The 20,000-nt window shown below is 42.9% G+C and overlaps 1 protein-coding gene across 10 annotated transcripts in view; it reads left to right on the top strand.

The window, feature by feature from the left end:
- Ebf3 (early B-cell factor 3) overlaps positions 1 to 20,000 on the top strand; it is a 121,889-nt gene that overhangs the window by 8,522 nt on the left and 93,367 nt on the right. The window lies entirely within an intron of this gene.

Genomic DNA, 20,000 nt, shown 5'->3' with positions numbered 1-20,000 from the left:
TCTTTTGATCATGAACTTTGCTGTCCAGTGTCTGAAAAATTAAACCCGGAAAACTCCATGAGTTAAGCCTAAAGAAATATGCGGCACTGGTGGAGAGCAATGCTAATGTTTAACTAGCTGGAATAGCTGTTTGCTTAGTGGAGAATGTTCGGTATCTGACAGAAGGGACAGCTCTCTTATTAGTAATCAAATAGGGTTGACCAGTTGTGGCCGTCACTCAGGCAATTGAGAACAAGTTCAACACTTTATAGAACTTGAACTACAAAAATCAATATAATTATGTTTGTCTTCAGTGTTGTGGCTATGGAAATTATACTACCTTGGGTTGTTGTCTTGTAACTGAACTTATTTTTTTGGGCTGGCTAAAAGTGTTTGAGCAGCTATTTCAATCTTGTTTGAGTTGAAGACAAGGCAGCATACATTAGCTTTTAATGCAGAACTGTGAACGTGTTTCACCTTTTGAGTGAATTTATAAATTCTTAGAGATGATTTGTTTTTAAATTGTGAGATTCTTTGCATGCTACAGTAATGAAGTGGCCATGTTGATTCAGCTCACATTTTCGATGTTGTCTTTTCCCTCCAAAATCACTTTGGATTTGTGCAACATTCAATCATTTATTGACTATTAATACTGAATAACTCTAGAGACTCAGTTTTTATCACATGATAGGAAGTATCTTCCCGGGATATACAAAATTCACTCTACTTCTTGTCTGAGGGAATGCTGTCTTATATTTGGTTAATTAAAGTGTGTGCTAAGATTACTCATATCTCTATAACGTAAGAGAAGTATGTGATCATTTGATATTCTAGAAGCATGAGAGGAGGGGAAAAATGTGAAAACATTTGGTTAATGGGTTTACCATGTTTATTTGAATAAGGAGGATTGAAGCTCCATTTACGGTTGGCATAAATGCTTTGGAGGTCTTAATTATTGATGAAAAATCTGCTGTGCTTCTAAATTCAAAGATATGACAATTTTATAGGAATTGTAATCACCTTCCATGTTAGAGATTTTAAGGTAAGGATAGTTTTACGTAATGATAAATATAATGTACGATTTTAGCATTCTTAAGAGAGCTGTCACTTAAAATGACAAAATACTATTAGTGTTTTGTTGCTTGCTGTAATTCCCTGTGAAATGACTGTGGTGTTGGCACTATCTCCAGCTTAAGGCATATTTCTGGGAGAAAAAATGAAATTAGTGTTCACTAGGGCAAGTTCTGTTAATCAGAGAAAGAAAAACACCAAAGAGAAAGAATCTCTTTGGAGTGATACAGGCTTTTGCAACTGAGATGCGTTTCAGTTTCATAATGATAATCATTTCTGTGGGGCGTGTGTTACCTCTGAAAATTAGTTGCTTATGTTGAGTTTCTGGCCCATGTTGCCTCTCGAGTATTATAGAATAAAATGTCCCATCAGATTGGTGAGTCAGTTTACAGGTCTTCACAGCCGTGTCGTCACTTGGTTAGTTGGCTTAAAAAAGAATTATATACAGTGCTCTTTGCCAGCTCCTTGTGGCCTTTGGATACATTTAGCAGGTTCTGACCAGATAAGGCAGATTTGTCCTGAGGATATAAACCAATAATTCCAACCTGAATTGAGATCAATGGGCCCACATTGTTCCAACCCACACTGAGCCTCTTCCGCAAGTCGAGACTGCTTTTCTGTGTTATGAGAGCAGAGAAGTGAGCTCCTTGCTTGGCAGAGTAATCACATTCTATAGACCCTCATGCCTTAAGTCAATTAATTACACAATTTAGTTTAGTTATCTTTCAGAAGCATTAAATACTTGTGAATGGCATGAAAGACCCTTCAGTGTATAAAAGGGTAGAACAGTGAGGATGTTTTCCATTACAAAACCGTTTTCACTTATTGTGAGGGTTTGGCTTATGATAACTGTTTTCTTCTTTATAAAACACCACTACAGAAACAATTATTTATAGCTTCATGGATATAATTATAGTACAGTGTATTTAAAGTAATGTAACGACTTTGGAGTAAAGTAGAAGCCTAACATTGTGAAAGAAAAGGTATGGTCTGTCAAGAGATGACCCAGGAACAAGTATCTGTGTAAACTGTATTGATCTGGAGAGAGCCAAATGCAAGGAAGGACAGGGTGCATGCCTAGCCACACATGCATGTTGGAGTATATGTGTGAGTATGTAAATACACACCCACATAGATATGCATGAATTTTTATGATATTGCTGAAAAGGATGGGAGTATCATTTTCCTCGTGGAATAATGTTTTCTGGGAAAACACAAAAGCAGATGGTCTTCATTAGGAACACCCATTGTCCACATATCCCAACTATGAGCAGATAAATCTCTCCTGTTTCACCCGTACATTCCAAAGGCTGCAAATGATTACAGGATGTCGGTGTAGCTGCTAAACCAAAACCACACTTGGGTTCACATCACTCGCCCATGCCATCCTGGTGTTTCCTCAGGAGCTCTGCAAATGCCTGGGAAGACGCATCCTCTTTGCCCTGCCATTCCTCACTGGCCTGGGGGAAACCAAAGGGCAGGGTCCAACTGTTGCAGCCTGGGCAGGCCAGCCGTGGAGGGCACAGGATCAGGGTGATATGGCTGCCCACAGGGGTTGGCCGCACACAGTGGACTGCGTACAGCACCGGGAGCAGGCTCAGCGGGTGGTTCCAGATGGCACCGTCTCTGGCGTCCTGCTCGCTGGCATCTCTGTGGCAAGCAGAACCCCCTCCCCAATAAATCTGGCATTAGTCTATAGAGTTTGGGAGACTTATCATTCCAAGTCTGTCCTACTTTCCTGTCTGGAAGCCAGACATCTGTTTATCCCATTTTCTTTCATACAGAGTTTGGAATAGCTTTAGTTTTTCATGGGGGGGGGGGCATGTGAAGTTTTGTCATATTTAACAGCTGTTACAGAATTTCAGCTCTGTGGGCTCTGAACATACTTTTCAGCTGACCTCAGATTTTTATACATAATTGGCGTTGGGTTATAGAAAAATATTATTTGCTTAACCTTTCATTGTCTGCAATTTCACATGGTCTTTAGTTCGAGGACCTAAACTACCAGCAGATTTTAACTCTGTTCTCTCCCCACCCTTCAGCCCTCCAAAGCCTTACTTTGATTCATTTGTGCGTTTTAAGTTTACACCTTTAAAGTGGTTGCAGAACGGTAGCCCAAGACCGATTGGAGACTTTCTTTTTCTTTCTTTTTTTTTCCTTTTCTTTCTTTCTTTTTTTTTTTTTTTTAGTCAACAGTGTTTCCTTTCACTTCCTGTCACAAAGGTCAAAGAGAGCCGACCTTTGCTGGCAGTCCTGCTCGCTGAATTATTCATGGGATTGACTTTTTGTCAGCACACACAGTTGTGCTCTGGGACATTTTATTCATTTACCTCATTTAAAGCGCCTTTCTGCACCTGTTCAAGTATTAATATCATGTAATTTGGGCCTAATGCCGATTTTGCTGAACACTCATTATATTTTTTATTAGCTATATTTCCAAACGATTATGTATGATTATTACCAAGCCTTACAAACAGCACCGGGTTATTCCCTAGCCCTTTACATCTTCTTGTCAGGTTGTTTTCAGAAGCAGGGAGGATAAACATTTGACCAGTCCCAATGTTTTTATTCCTACTCCATCTCCAAGCAGAGAACTTAAAGCTTCCTCCCTCATGGCTTTGCACGAGCGTGATTAAATCCAACTCCGCCGAAGCTGTACAAATGCCAGCATTTATAAGGTCAACGCTTTTGTTAAAAATGCTATGTAAATGAGGATCTGCAAAAAGGGACATTAAATAAAATTAAATTCATTGTCTTCTTTAATGTCATTTACATTTTGGCTAAGCCTCGGCCTGTCAAGGAGGATTTTAAAAATAATTTTAATTACACATCATTTAGGGATCCAAGGTTTTCTATTCAGTAGCATTTGGATAACCTGCAAAACGGAGACTGTTTATTAACTTCTTAAATGACAACTTGTCATTTCATCTGCATAATGCAATGAAAACAGTATAGTTTGGTGTTAATTTTTCCTTCTCAGTTTTCTTGAAGATGTGAATGTAATTATTATCGAATAGGCCTCTGGGTCCCAGAGTTATCCTCTTGGCCTTAGCTGTGCATTTGAGATACTCTTTGGTTCTAGGTCCATTTTAATACATGGGGACTTCAGAAAAGGGTAGTATTGGCTAGAAATTTGGCAAGATTAAAGCGCACTTTGGATGAATGGACATGGCTACAAAGAGTCCAATTCTGGCTGGCATCAGCCCCGTTTGGCTCCATCAGACTCAGGTGTGAATGGCTGTTTTATTCCCTGGCACGTCAGTGGAGAGAGGCAAAAAGTTCACTGAATTCATTCATCCTTTACATTTTTTTATAAAGTTCAGAAAATAAACAGAAAAGGAAGAGCAGCTTTATTGAGTCACAATGATGTGCTTTCATTTAAATAGGGAAGCAGTAGGAATAGTGCCCACTTTGTGTCTTTGCTTCTGCCCATAACCAGGAGATTAGTGTGCCTCACTCCTGCCACATCTGTGTGCAGACTGCCACCGTGTGCTACAGTGAGCAGGGGGTCAGAGCCACCGCCAGGCCCAGGGCCTGAATCCCTTATGGAGGGTGAGGAAGCCTGTGGAGATTTATGGCTGCCTGGCCTGGGTAAGGGCTCCATGGCCAGGGCAGTTGAGGGCCAGGTTTGAAAGCAAGCCATGTGCCCACAGTGACTTCCGCAACACTCTTAACCAGCTCAGATTCTTGTTGGCTCATGCAAGGGCAAAAGCTCTGCAGTGCTGCCTGCACAGGGCCGGCAGCAGCAGGCAGCGCTTATGGAAATCCAGTGGGGAGGGAGGGGTGGAAGCAGGGCTGTCAGAAGCTATACTCCAGGAGGGATGTTGACACAAACCATCCTGTGCCTCTGCGGCAGCCTTATCAGGTGAAGAGCAAAGATATAGCCAGTGCCTGTAATTGTGTTAGGATGGCATGGATGAATTGGATTACCTTATGGAAAGCCGTCCAAACTCAGAGTTCTGTTACGCATGCTTACAGGAAGCAAATAATTACGCTCTGTGCACCAGAAGATAATTGGAGCTGGCCAGAGGCCTTCTTGTGACGCTGGAGAAAGCAGGAGAAGCTGGCCCTGTGGAGGCACTGGGAGACACTCCGGGAGAAGGGTGATGTTTGCTAGATATAGGTGGCTCAAGTTGATGCGGTAATTTTTGGTTACTTTTCAAAGATGGTGAATAATTTATCAGAATTCAAACTCACAGTGGCAACAGGAGGCACGTTGGAAGAGATAAAAATTCCAGGCTCTAATGATGGAAATTGTCGTTGCAGACAGGAAGTGATTGACAAGTAGGGGTACAGGAAGTGAAAACTCAAGGAGCTTAACCTGTACTTGGCAAAGCTTCTGCTGCTTGCACTCTGAGAAAATGAAAACCATTCACTCCCGTCAGCTTGCCAGCACACAAGTCCTCTTGTTTGTTTATCTTAGTAGCAAATCTCCCCAAAATGTTTGTGGTTAAAACGCTTTATAATGAGACGTTATTCTGGCATGATTAATGTTTGAAAATAAAAAATATGGTTATCATTTAGAAAAATAAGTTGAGAAATTTTATGGGTGAGGGGTTTTCTTGTGTTTTATGTGCTTCTTAGAACTTTGGGGTAACTAGCATTCATTAAATTGTAGAAGCTTGAGAAAACTGTTTTTAAAACATTTTCATTCAGAAAACAGTCCTATCTGTCAAAATAGTAAATGTAAATTTGCCAACCATTCGATGAAGAGCACTGTGAATAGAGGAGGCATAGGGAAACTGATTTTTAGCTGTTTCTGAATCACTTGTTTCCCCTGCCCTTTAAAAACAAAACAAAACAAACAAAAAAGATCCCCGTCCTATGCCTTCAGTGGAAGTTGCTCAGCTAGAATATACTGGAAATCCATGTGGGCCGTGGTACCCTATGGATGGAGCGCATCCTCTGAAAACAGCCAAGGGGCCATGCTTTGCGCCTTCCCGGTAATTCACTAGGAAATGAGTTTACCATGTGCGGAAAGGAAGAGGCTAGGGTGGTGTTTTTGCAGGACACAGAGCCCAGGCCTGCTAGCGGAAGGAGTCGGCTCCAGTCTGTCTCTGCTGGAAGGCCCGGAGAGCTGCTGCACATCTGGGAGGAGGCCGCCTTGCCCAGACAGGCAGCTCCAGCCGCGCCCCTGCCTCCGCCCCCCTCCTGCCCCCTCCCTGTAGCTCCCCATCCCCCTCTTTCAGCAGAAAGTACTAGGGGCAGGGTTCCATGTTAAGACAACACAACCAAACAAAACTTTGGCAGCATTCAAGGCCCTCAGAACATTTGCCCTTGTGATGGCAAGTTTGCAAAGAGGGACGACCAAGCTTGACCTTGGAGGCCTGTGCGCTAAGTAGAGGCTTTCAGGAAGATTTTCACACAAAGCTGCACAACGTTGCACAGGGTCACCCTTGCTGGAGGTTTTCACTGAATGGAAAGTTGCATAGAGGTGGCCAATCTGGATGTTAAAGAGTTGCAGAAAACCAGGTCGGGTGCCTGTGTCTGCTTGGGGCACCCGAGGGTGACACGTGCAGCACAAGTCTGGGATTTGATTACCAGCATAGGTAGGCAGTGTGCCATTCCCAGGCATGCGTGTGAGGTTGGGCTAGTGAGTTATTCCAGGTCTGGGCAGGGGCAGGTTCTCCCCAAATTCCATCATTGGAGTAGGGTTATTATATAGCCCAACGAGGAGGGTGTCCCTTTGATTTTAAATAACAACAGCAAAATCTTTTAGCAAATGGTCTTTTAGGTGGTAGGGGTCAGGATATGTTCAGAACCACACGTACAGCTCTGTAGAATGAAATCCCATTGCCAGAAGGGAAGACTGAGGAATGCAAGATGGGTCTAGGAAAGTTGTGACCGTGAAGCAGGGATGTTGGAGCTGTACCAGTGACAAACTACTCCTAACTTGATGTTGTCTTCCTCTACAGCTGATGATAGCTCTTGTGACACTTTACAAACCAATTAGTAAGCTTTATTTTTCGAGAATAGTTTTAGGTTTACAGGAAAATGATTAGTCCCCCTGGTATGAATATCTTGCATTGGTGCGAGACCCTAGTTACGACTGAACCAGTATTAATGCACTGCTAATAAAGTCCATGGTTTACATGAAGGCTCACTCTGCTTGTGCATTTTGTGGGTTGTGACAAATGCTAATGACGTATCCACTATCATAGTATCATACATACAGAACAGTGTCACTGCTGTAAACCCTCCAGTGCACTACCTACTCATCTCTCCACCCCTTTTGCAACCCCTATCTTCTTGCGGTATGGCTTTCTTTTCCTGGGTGATTATAGTTGGGCTCATACTTTGTGTCGCCTTTTCTGACAGGCTTCTTTCACTAAGTTGGATACATGTTTGTTTGCAATATATCTTTTTGTAGCTTTGTAGCTCACTGACAATACTTTTCTGAATTTTAATATTTTACTTTCTAAAGGTTTTTGGATAGTGTTTTTCCCTTCTCTTAATAATGTCTTGGTGCTTTTGTAGTAAACTCCTGTGCTCTGAGCTAATGGGCAATATATCATGTTTGGGTGTGTAGAGGTTCTCTTGGCTTTTGGAAGTTCATCCTCCCAAACTTCATACTATGAATTTAGTTTAGTGGTACGGCTCGCTTATTTCACTTATTGTCAGTGGCTTATTTCCTAAATAATACTATGTTGGAATATTTAAACAGTATTGGCTATTGAAGGAGACTGCTTAAATTACCGGGAAGGCGAATACACTACACCATGACATAAAAACAGGATGAATTTGGCATTTAGTGTCATTGTTGGCTTTTTTGGTTTAATACATTAAACTACAAATTTTCCTAATTGCCAAACAAAATGTTAGGCTGGCTTTAGCCATTGCTGACAGTAAAACACAACATAAAACCTGCTGAGAGTTATATGTGGTATTTAATACGAGAGCGAGTAATGCAAGGGTTTTTATGGTTAAGTATGAATTCACACCCACAGCATTTGTTTCACATTAGGAAAGGTTTGTAAATCAGATCAGTGTGCCGGGATGGGGTGGCCTGGTGGCCTCTCTTCCTTGATATTTGGTTATTGGACATGCTGCCAAAGGGAGCTCCCCCGGCCACTTCTACGTTCTCAATGAAGCGATAAGTCCTCTGACACAAGGAAGATTGGGTCAGGAAACAAGTGGGGGATTGGATTGGATGGGCTGCTCATCCCCACTGTCTGAGGTCACCAGCCTGATGCAGCCACTGGGCAGCAGCTATCAGTTACCAGGACATGGACTGCTGTGGGTCTCCAGCCAGCAGAGGCCCCAGGGAGAGGTGCAGGGACCTGGGAAAGTGCTTTCAGGGGGGAAATGGCAGTTACTATCATTTATTAAATTTGACAACAGGTTTCTAAATATAACAGCCCTTTCTCCAAAGATCATTACTTCGAACAAATAATGAGTTATGCAAGTTAATACATGACGAGGCTTCCCATTCAGAGCTGGGCCTTTGTGAGGCTCAGAAATAGATCTTGCCCTCTTTCGCATCTCAACTAATGACAGATGCTTTCCTACTTCTGGTGGTCACCAAGGGTCTCGTCTTGGATGTTTGGCATGCTTCTCAGGGAGCGTAGCTTGGTGCAGTGGTAATGCCAGAAAAAGGTTTAAAATAAAAACACACCTTGGTGTACAGTATTATGACACATAGATATCTCACATAGTTTTAGAAATACTTTATACACGCTTATATGAATAAATGTAGGTATGTAAGTACATTTAACTTTAAGGGAAAATGTTTGACTGATACAAATCCTGAGGTCGAAAACATTTGCTCGGTTAAGGGATATTTGTCATGACAAGTGACTACTGCTTATGTTTCCTAAGACCCTATTATAATTATTCCCAGCAATTAGAGCATCCAGAACCCCTTTCCAGCCCCAAACACATTTGTTCCCATTTATTAGACTGTGAGCAGTAACTAATTTACATTGTTTCAGAGTTGTGTGTTATGGTAATTTATTGCGTGTTCCGGGGGGTCAAACAGAGTTGACCAGTCCGCAGGGCAGATCCCTGTAAGGCGAGGAGAGAGAAATCTAGAAACAAGAAGCAGAGAAGCCACGGGCATGTGATTTTAAAACTGCTACGGTCTTTTTAATCACGTTTTGATTTATTCCCTGTGACGTTACTGGCTTTACTCTTAACCACTACCCCCCCTTTTCTTTTTAACAAATCAGAGCTGGGAACTGGGTCTTTCTTCGTTGTTGTTGAAGGAAATGGTAGCGATATGTTCTAAATATGTTCTAACGAGTGGAAACTTTTACTAATGCCTTGAATAAAATATTTGTCAGCGGCCTCCACTAAACGCAGAAGCACTCCACAGAGGAAACAATGTCTTAACTGCTCCCTGCTTCTTGTAGCAGGTTTCGTTATCAAGTTGAGGAAAAAGGCTTGTTTAGGCGAAAATAATGATCATAAATAGAGCTGTATAGTGGGGCTGGAAGGCAGTGGTGACAGTGCCTGCTATCAAGACCTGCAATTCCAAGGAAATATGAGTGTTCTGATCCAGGGAAGCAGTAATTATCTTTTTGTGAAGAATGTACAATGGTGTCGGATGATGAATTGATCGCAGATTGGAAGCGTGGTTTAACTGTCATGTTACAGAGATAAGAGAGAGCCCCGGGATTGCTCATAGCTTCTGCTAGTTCACAGCCAGCCAGTTTATTAGCACAAATCCCAAATGTTTAGTAAACTCATTAGGTTCCATCTAATGCTAATTTATCATCATGGATGGAACCCTAGCAGTGGAGGCCGGAGGATTGTACCACATCCACATGATTTACAGAGCTTTCTGATCAATCACCTTCTTCGCACTGGCCATTTTTCTTCAAATGCTTTAAACGGGCCTGAGTGATCCATAGGATTAGACCATGGCAATCGGTTAGGGTTCTCGGAGTTATCTTCCTGGGGATGGTTATCGGAAAGGTTAAGAAATCCTATACAGACTGATGTGGGGAGGAGAGCTTTGGTTTAGGATTGCTGCACAATTCCTCCCCCTCCTCTCTCCCTCCTCTTTCTCCCCCCTCCTCCCCCTCTCCTTTCCCCTCCCATCTTTCCTTTTCCTTTTACAATCCAGTCAGAGAGTTGAATTCAAAGAATTTCCTTGCAAAATCAGTTTACCTAGAAATGCATCATGGTACATAAATGTCAAGTGCAGTTTATTCTAAACTTCAGACAGTGTTTTTCTTTTAAAAAATCAAGCTTTAAATGCCCAGTTCTCCTGACATTTTCGTACATATTCTATAGTGTTTTCGAAGAGGATAATAACCTTTGCTTGATCCTAGGCAACAGCTGCAAAGATAATGAAATTCTTATGATATTTCACCAGGTAAAATGTGAATTGCAGAAGAAAAGCTATTGAATTTTTATGGATCTTAATCGCATAAAATGAGATTCATGGGGCATACGTATAACTATACTCGGTGGACCAGCTGGCTGCAGTTGCGGTGAGGATTCACCGCGCGGTGTGAGGGGCGCTCCAGCCTCTACTAAGAAAATGCTCCCCAAACGCTGCCTTCAGCAGCCCTAAGAGTGATAATGAAATATGACAGAAATTTCCTTGTGCTGGATCAGTGGCAAGAGAGGTCCTACACCGCCGATATTAATTCATCTGACTTATGTTCCAGGTCTTGATTTACCTTATGATTAAAAACTTCTGCAGGTTTGCTCACCAATTGAAATCAGATCTCATCTGCAGCCCAGTGGTATTGATCCCTATTTAACATCAAGGCTCAGAATTGATTGGCATTGATTAACAATAAAAATGCTCTCCTCCATGTCCAGCCGCCAGGCCGATATTCTGAAAGAAGGGCACTGTGGTGTCTCTTCATTGACCAATCTGAAAAGAGAAATGGCCCCACCCGCAAATAAACAGTATATTTTAATGTTATTGTAACTGGATGCTGGACCAGCAGTGCAAATTGATTTTATTCTTGTTGTATAAGATAAATATCTTTAATAAAATTCTCATTTTATTTAGGATTTTACAGGAATAACTTGATTACTAGAATAGTGATATTTTTCTTTTCCCACAGTGTAAAAAATGGATTAAAACATAAAGGCTATAATAACATAACACTAGCGATGAAATGTTAATCAACTCAGAAATCACGCACAGGGCGGGAAAGTCTAGAGAGATATTTTACCCATGGAGACACGCGCGATACCTCAAGTGCGGCTGGTTTTACCGAGCGTTTTACGGTTTCGGCTGGGGCTGTACGGGGCTAAGCTGGCACATGACTGTCATGCGCTCCGCGGCCAGCTTCTCTGCATAACGTTGTGAGAACATATGGTTCCAGAGAGCTCAGCACAGCAAAACTGTTCAACAGCAGCGAGCCCAACAGCCTTACAGAGACTGTATCTTTGTTTCTGTTTTGTTTTCACTGGCTCAAGTAGTTGCAGTCTGTGAAAGGAATCCTTGACAATTCTTTTAATTAATAGCAGAGATTTAAAAAAGAATATGAGGGAAAGTAAATAAGCAAAGACACACACACTAAAACTTTTGATGTGCATGCTGGGGAAATCTGTCCTCCTCTTAAGCCCAACTTGTAACTCCTGGCAGTGCATTAGGGCTCATCTTTAGCATCGAAGAACGCTGGAGGCCAGGTCCAGCTGAAAGAAATTATCCAATCTCTAACATCCAGAAGTTTACAGTTATATAATGATGGAGAAAACCACAAATCCCAAGGGATGTCAAATTTTAGAGATACTTTTAAAATGAAATTATCCAGCCAAGCCTATAAGACAACCTTCTTGTACTTAAGACAATAACTACAATCTGGAATTAATTCTCTTTTTTTTGTGATAGGGCAAATCCAATTTGCTTCTTTAACTGTTGATTAAGGAATCAGTCCTACAAGGCTGTCCCCTGTAAGTATTTGCTGTTTATTTGTCTGTGGAGAGCTGCCGGAATCCCCTCCAACTGGGAAGGCTGGGTCAGGCATGGCCATAATGAAGAGCCGCCTGGCAGCTTTCGGCTCTCTGACTGGCCTTGTTTGTGTGGAAGAAATAGTTGGCTTTTTGAGCCGCCGGTGGAGTTATCCAGTCACTTCCCATCACGCAGGCAAAGCTGTTTAGAGTAAAAAATCTGTCTTCTCTGCAGCTTTTCTTTAAGAATCTAGAGAAAAACATCCATTAGAAAGCAATAAATAAGTAAATACCTTAAATTAGAATGCTTCTTACTCCAAGGTCCACTGAATTAGTGTCAATATGTGATCTGACATCATGAAATCTGAGGCAGCTGCCTTTACAACACAGGCTTGTGCCTGAGCATTCTGCAAGGAATCCCAGCCCCACTTTAACGCTGTATGTTGTTGTTGTTTTTTTTTTTTTACAATCTGTTGTTCCATTGATTTCATTTAAAAAATAAGATCTCATCAATATACATTCAAATGTAGTCACCAGATTTGCAAATGGGCATCCGTTAGTTAGCAGTAATAATCATTATCTCTACATGCATTAAACAGCAGAGATGCCATCTCTAAATGTTCCTATGTGGACAAAGCCGGCTTCAGTTTCCTTCATCCTCCCAGGGCCCAAGTGGCCTGCTTTGCTGGTTGGGTTCCGCCTGCTTTGTGGGTGCCTGAAGGTGTCTCTACAGCATGGGGGGTGCTCAGTTAGGCAGGCACCCCGCCCTGGCAAGGTAGACATAGGGGTAGCTTAGGCTTGTTTTTGTTTTGTTTGGCATTTACTTACTGAAAGCTATTTCCCCCAGGGTCAGTATGAAATACTGTTTCTGTTTTTGTGATTTTAGGGAACATTTTTTGTGCATGCATCCTACGTTGCTGTCCTGGAAAGGAGACCATAGGGCTGCTGGAGAGTCATTGACCACCCAAGAGAGTGTTGCCCCATAGAGGAATGTTCTAAAGTCACTCAAAATCTGCAGTGACGCATCTCCCCAAAAACTCAAGTATGATTTTTTTCCTTCCTGAAAGTTACGATATAATTTTTTTTCATACATTAAAAATAGTCAAAGCGGGGCTGGGGATTTAGCTCAGTGGCAAAGCACCTGCCTGGCAAGCGCAAGGTCGTGAGTTCAATTCCCGGTGCCAGAAGAAAAAACTACAAAAACAAAAACAAAAAATAGTCAAAGCATCAAAACCTGTAGAGGCCCAGCTAAGCTCACTGAGTGGGTGAAGCAGGCTCCTTGAGATTCAAGGCACTTCTGGCTGTAGGGACACTGAAGCTGATAGCTTTGTCCAGAACTTGGTTCTCCGGTTTTCAGCTGGTGGCCTGTCTCCCTAAGTCACTGCCAGGACCTTATACACCTGCCTGGCATTACTTCTACCCCTTGCTGTACTGCTTGATGAATCTGGGTGGGGTCCCACCTGTATTACCCTGTGATGATCCAGCCGGCAAATGCTCTCTGCCTGTAGTAGTAATGACTTCTGCAGAGCCTTTTATCAGTACCTCTACCTGGGCCCCACCGCCTTTCAACACAGCTGTTGCAACAATACCTACAACTCCTTCCAGAAGGGTAGCCTGGCCTCTTCCTCTGGGACATTGCCCCCACCCTCTAACCTCCAGGCCCTCAGATGGAGCACTGCTCCTTTTTCACTTTTCTCTACTTGTCCTCATGATTGCCACCATCAGAAGTACCTGGAAGGCCCTCTCCCTTCCTACTGTCTGTACTCTGGGTATCCAGGGCCTCAGAGCTGTGGACTGAGGGTCGGCTCCTGTAGCACTCACCTCTGTGTCCCATCTTGGTGCCGATCCTGGGTGGTAGATTTCCTGCAAATAGGTTCTGGGCCTGTGGCCTCAGGAAGGGTAGCTGGGCCATCCTCTCTGGGCAGTCTGCACCGCAGCCCATTTTTAGTGACCGAGGCAAAGTAGAAGTGAGAGTTATCCTTGACACATGTTTTTGTGCTTTTGATGCATTGCATCTCTGAGTGAGGGCCCTCTGTCCTGACCTGACCTCTTGATGCCTTGTGAAGTGACATTCCTGCTAAACCTCACTAAGACCCTCATGGGTGTCTTTTTCCCTTGAACCTGGTGCCTGCAGCAGGCTGAGTTTGGTGGTGGTTGATGTAAGCCTACCTGTTGAGGTTGGATGTTTTACTTTCCCAACTTAAATTGTGAAAGTTTCCCATGATTTGTTATTGAGTTTCTATGAGGGACTTAGGAGCAGGCCAGCTCCTTCCCTGACTTGATCTGGAAACCTGGGAAAGTGTAAGAGCAGTGTGGTAGGACCTGCTCCATGCCTGGGGCATTCTAAACCCCAGGGGGCCACTTGATCATAACTTCCAGGGAGGAACAAGTGCTAGGGTCCTGAGGCAGCCCTGGTGATGACATTCCAGGGTAGATAGCACCCTTCATCTCCACATGCCCAGCCCCCTGCAGCTCCTCCAGCCCATTTGTCTACCTTTGATGGGGAGGTGCCTTTTGATGGGTGAACTTCCAGGGTGCTGGGCTGAGGGGTGAAGCCATTCCTCTTATTCCTCTATACCCCGCTTCCCAGCAGGTGTAAGAAGAGGTATAGGGTACTAGCCTAGAGGCAGCAGCCCCATCATAATACATAACACCTACAATAAAGGTAATGTAGTTCACAGCTATTAAGTACTTACTAAGCCAAGGGCTTTTGGTAAGAGATTCCTCCAACAATCCTAGTTCTGCAGTTACTATAATGTCATCAAATCTGGGGTTATAAGACGCTTCTGAGATCTCTTAGCTGGGGAGGGGTATAGCTGGGATTTGAATTCAGGCCACTGGGGCTCTGAGTTCATTTGCCTCTCCATGCCAGGTGCCGGCCAAGGACCTCACTGTAAAGGGCCTTGAGGAAGGCAAAGGGTTCATATTGGACCAGGTGCCAAGGACCTCACATGGTCCGGGGCTCCACACTTGGGGTCTTGGTGAGGTCTGGGTGACCCCTTCTCTTTCGCCTTCCTTGAAATGCCAAAAGGTGTTTAGTGTTGATGTCTTGCAGGACAGGTTGAAGGCTGTTTGGGGTGTGCCCTCACACAGGATAATGAGGGGTCTGTGCAGGAGGTGGGCAGTTCGTGCAAGTAAAGCCACAGGTGTGAACCTGGGCTAGCTTTATGGCTGGCAAATGAATGTGCGGGAGCACTGGTGTCCCTGTGATGGGCCAGAGGGTCTTCAGAGCTGTGAGTTTAGAAGAGACACAGAACATTTTGATCAAAGGGGGAACCACTGAAATGCTACAGTTTGGAAGGGATTTAGGCCAGAGGGGCACAGAGGCCTGCACAGGCAGGGGTTGGCATAATTCTTCAAGTCCTTAGATTACAGTATTTAGAAATAATGCTCACAAGTGCAATTGTGAATTTGGTATCATTTGTTTGCCCTGTAAAATAATTCAGATATTGTCTAGTTTCAGCTAGTGTGTGACAGAAGTCTGCCACTGACTCTAGAATCTCCAGTTCCATGTGGGAATTCTAATTCCATTTATCAATGAGAAGTGCTGAAAGGGTTTCAATCTGATTAAGCTCTATGACGGGAAAATCCAGAGGGGCAAAATCATAATACCACGGATTCTTCAGTAGAAAACGCAAATACTGCCATGGCGTGGGCCGGCTCTCATCCGGATCTCTCTCAAACTGTTTACTCACCAAGTTTAGCTAAACAAACAAGCAAGAGCAAAACAAAGCAAAAACACATGTTCTTAAACAAAACCTGCACAGCAAAACTAGAATCAGTCACACGCTTTGGCTGACGAAAACTTTTAATATGATGTAGTTACCCTGATCGTTGGTGAAGTCTAGAATTGCCTACATAGGCTTACATCATTATACTGTTTGCAGATTTTACCTGTCTTTAGCACATTGTCAGCCACTTGTGAGGGGGCAGGGGACTTTTGATTAAGGGAAGGGAGAATGGAAGGCGATGAGTGAGGGCGACTGGTAACAGTGACGTCTTTACCCAGAAAGCCAGCTTAAAAATAGCTCTGCTGCTCTTCCTCTGTGCAGCGGGTCATAGAGACTGAGGCTGGCAGTGCTGTTGCTGCAGGGCACATCTTCTGGTTGGCTAGGGTTATTTCAAAGATGTCACAGCCTTGAGCTTCTGGAATCACTTTGTGCAGTAGAGTGGTTTTGGTGTTACCTAGGAAGAATAAAAATACAGAGACACTTGGAAAGCGTGTGATGACTAAACTATCAGATGCCAGCCCATACTTCTGTGAGCCCACATCATCACCTTCAGATGCTCTTGGGTTTTAAGAGGTTGGCTGGTGGGTTTTCCTGGGTTCTGACCCCAAGTTCTCCCCTTCTGCTTCCCTAACTTGACTTAATGGGCCATGAAGGCACTAAATAACCTCTACTGTATTGACTCACTGGTCCACATTGCTTGGAACACAAGTCGGACCCCGGGATGCATAAGACCCCCTACAGCTGCATTTGTCTCTTCCTTTGGACAGCAATGGAGGATGACAATGAAGACAGTCCTGCTTTACTTGTCCTGCTGCTATTCTGAGAGCATTGAATTGTTTTTCTCTTTTTTCTTGGGAAGTTTCAGAATTGCTGGTTTTCTTCCTAGGACAGAACATTCTATTTCCTAAAGGGGGTCGCTGACAAAGCCCATGTGGGAAACCAGGGCATCCTCTGAGATAGCCGTGACCAAGAACTCAGCAGCCATCAGAGAAATGGCTCTTGCCAGGTGTTCCTGGGGATGTTCTAATCTCTTTACAGTTTTTGTGATTGGGGTAGGATTGTGTATGTGATGTGATTGAGATACCAGAAAATAGCTGTGCCACTTCAAAGTATTTTGGCCACTGTATTTTATAAATAAGTACCTGTGTTCATACTCAAAAGAAGATACCATTACTTAGGGAGGGGGTGGCTTTTCTTCCCTTTTTTATTGGTACGAGTTTGAAGTATATAATATTTACATTCCTTGTGTGGAGTTGGTACATGTATATGACACATTTTTTTTTAAGCAAAACAGAATATTTATTGAGTCATTTTGCCATGCATAAAGTAAATTTCCTATGTTCTTAGCTTAAAGCATTTTCTAAATGACACATTTTAATTCCTTTTTCCATCTCCTTTCTCTCCACCTCTTGATTCCCTTCCCATCTGAGAAAGATGTATCTTCCTACTTGCTTTTTTGTCTTTTATTTGTTTTTTATTTTGCTCTTTGTTTATAATTTTGGTTTCTCATAGAAAAATCATGTAATATTTAAGATTATGTGTCTGATTTATTTCACTTAACATTATGGTCTCATAGTGTAACCATTTTCCTACAAATGATTCAAATTTATCTTTCTTTATGGCAGAGTAGTATTCCATTGTGTGTAAATTTCACAATTTCTTTTTTTTTGTTTTGTTTTTTTTTTGTTTGTTTGTTTGTTTTCTCTGGTACCGGGAACCGAACTCACGACCTTGCGCTTGCCAGGCAGGCGCTTTTGCCGCTGAGCTAAATCCTCAGCCCCTAAATTTCACAATTTCTGTTAATGGACATATAGACTGCTTCCAAGGTTTAGCTATTATGAATTATGCTGCTATAAATGTGGGTATGAATATATCACTGTAATATGATGTCTTTAATTCTTGAAGGAAGATACCTAGAAGGGGAATAGCTGGGTCAAATGGAATTTCTAGTTTTAGTTTTTTGAGGAATTTCCATAATGATTTCCATAGTAGTTGTACTAGTTTACATTCTTATCAACAGTGTAGAAGGGTTCTTTTCCCCTATAGCCTCACCAGCATTTGTTATCACTCTGGTATTTGATTTTTTGATGATGACCATTCTTTCTGGAGTAAGACACAATCTCAGTGTTGTTTTAATTTGCTTTTCTCTCATGGCCAGCAATGTTGAGCATTTTTCCATGTATTTATTGGCTGGTTGTACTTCTGTGAAATGTGTATTCATTTCACTTGGCCATTTTATACTGGGTCTTTTATTTTGGGGTGGTTGAATTTTTTTTGAATTCTTATATATTCTAGATATTAGTCATCTGAGGACCAGCTGGAAAAACTTTTTCCTCATTCTGTATATTTTCTTTGCACTCTGTTGATTGTTTCTTGTGCTGTGCAGAAGATTTTTAATCAGATATGATCCCATTTGTTGATTCTCAATGTTATTTCCTATGCAACTGGGGTTGTGTCAGAACCTATGCCTGTGTTCTCAAGAGTTTTACCTATTCTATATTTCAGCAAGTTGAGTGTTTCTGTTTTAACATTTAATTCTTTGATCCATTTTGATTTTAGTTTAGTGCATGGTAAGAAGTATGGGCCTACATTCAATCTTCAGCATGTGGAGAGCCATTTTTACCAACACCATTTATTAAAGATGCTCTCTTTCCTCCAGTGTATGTTTTTGGCCTTCTTGACAAAGATCAAATATTTGAATGTGCTTGGTGTTGTTTCTGTATTTTCTTTTTTTTTTTTTTTTGGTTTTTCTCCGGTACCGGGAACCGAACTCACGACCTTGCGCTTGCCAGGCAGGCACTTTGCCGCTGAGCTAAGTCCCCAGCCCGTTTCTGTATTTTCTGTTCTGTTCCATTGATCCTCATGTCTTGTTTTTGTTCCAGTACCATGCTGTTTTTATCACTGTAATTTTGTAATATAACTTCAAGTCCAAGACTGTATGCCTCCTGCTTTGCTCTTGTTACCCAGGATTGCTTTTGCTATTCTGGGTCTCTTCCGGTTCCATATGACTGTTAGGATTGTTTTCTCTAGTTCTGAGAAGAATAGTGCTGGTATTTTGACTGGGATTGTGTTAAATCTGTATATCAATTTTTGAAGTATGGCCATTTTCACTATATTGGAAAAGAGAGCGATTTTTTTCATTGTGCTTCTCTTGTTCATTGAGGTGAAATATTAGAAGATGCTGGAATGAAATGCTCATTTTGAGACTTCCTCAGGAGCCATCATGTTCAACGAGGTTCTGATGAAAGTTGGGTCAGGGAGAGGCTCTGTACTCCTTAGGACAATTCCTTGGCTACAGGATGACAGCCCCAGGATGAGCTGGCTGTAGATGGGCAGGGGAAGGAGAGTGGGGAAAGTTGTCTGCTATACCCCAGCTGTGATCCAGGGTGCCCCAGAAGTGTCCCTGATTGCCAAGTAGGTATGAAGGGTGATGGTTATTCTCCTTCAAAGTACCCCAGTGGGAGACTAGGACAGACCTGTGGGAAACCCCTTTGATCCAGGTGTATCTACCTGAATGAGTGTGTGTTGGCGGACACATGGGCCCATGCACGCCAGCAGGCAGCTGGGGAGCAGTTTTGCAGTGGGGCTGGAGGGTCATTGGGATTGGGAGAAATGGGACAGAAATCTCACTTTGTTCTTCTTACCATTGTCTGTTAGCCTTTTCCACCAAGGGTCTCAGGGGCCTCTCTGTTCTTAGGGAGAAGGCCTCTTTGGATCTTTATGGAGGCCCAGCCTTCTGTCCTTCAGCCTTGCACTGCCCTCTAAACCACCCCACCCTCTGTACCCTGCGAATCACAGACCCCATCTTGTGTGGGGTGAGCCCTCTTCTGTCCACAGAGGCCACTGATTGCAGTGAAGATACAGGATACCTGTACCTCGGAGGTAGTGCTATGGGTCTGAATTGGGCTGCCCTCATAGCAGCCTTTCCAGTTAGGTGTGACCAAATTTTATGTGTACAAATTGAACTGTAGGTAGTCCAGTACTTAAAGGAAATCAAGGGCAAAACCTCCCATGAAATTAAGAGCTCTTTCTGCCAAGCAATCATCCTCCTAGGGGACTTGGATGTAACAGTGTTTCTTTGCCTATGGGTCTCTCTGCACAGGCCAGCCCTGCTCCCACCAGGCTGCTTCTGCCCCTACTGAAGCCAGCTCCTGCCTGGACTCTGAGTACTCTTCTGTACTCTTGGCTGTTGATATGGTAGATCAAGAGATGCCACCTTGCCTTCCATGCCCCTTGGGATAGCTTCTTTTTTTTTTTTTTTAATTTTAAAGATAAAAGGAGGGAAACATTAACAGACATACAACATTTTACAACATATCACAAGCACAATACAGACAATACAGAGTTACAAACAAAGTGGTA

Source organism: Chinchilla lanigera, unplaced genomic scaffold (assembly GCF_000276665.1).
Source record: "Chinchilla lanigera isolate Chin_1 unplaced genomic scaffold, ChiLan1.0 scaffold00076, whole genome shotgun sequence".
Lineage (NCBI taxonomy): Eukaryota > Metazoa > Chordata > Mammalia > Rodentia > Chinchillidae > Chinchilla > Chinchilla lanigera.
The sequence above is the reverse complement of the archived record's forward strand: the minus strand, read 5'-3'. Positions and strand labels throughout refer to the sequence as shown.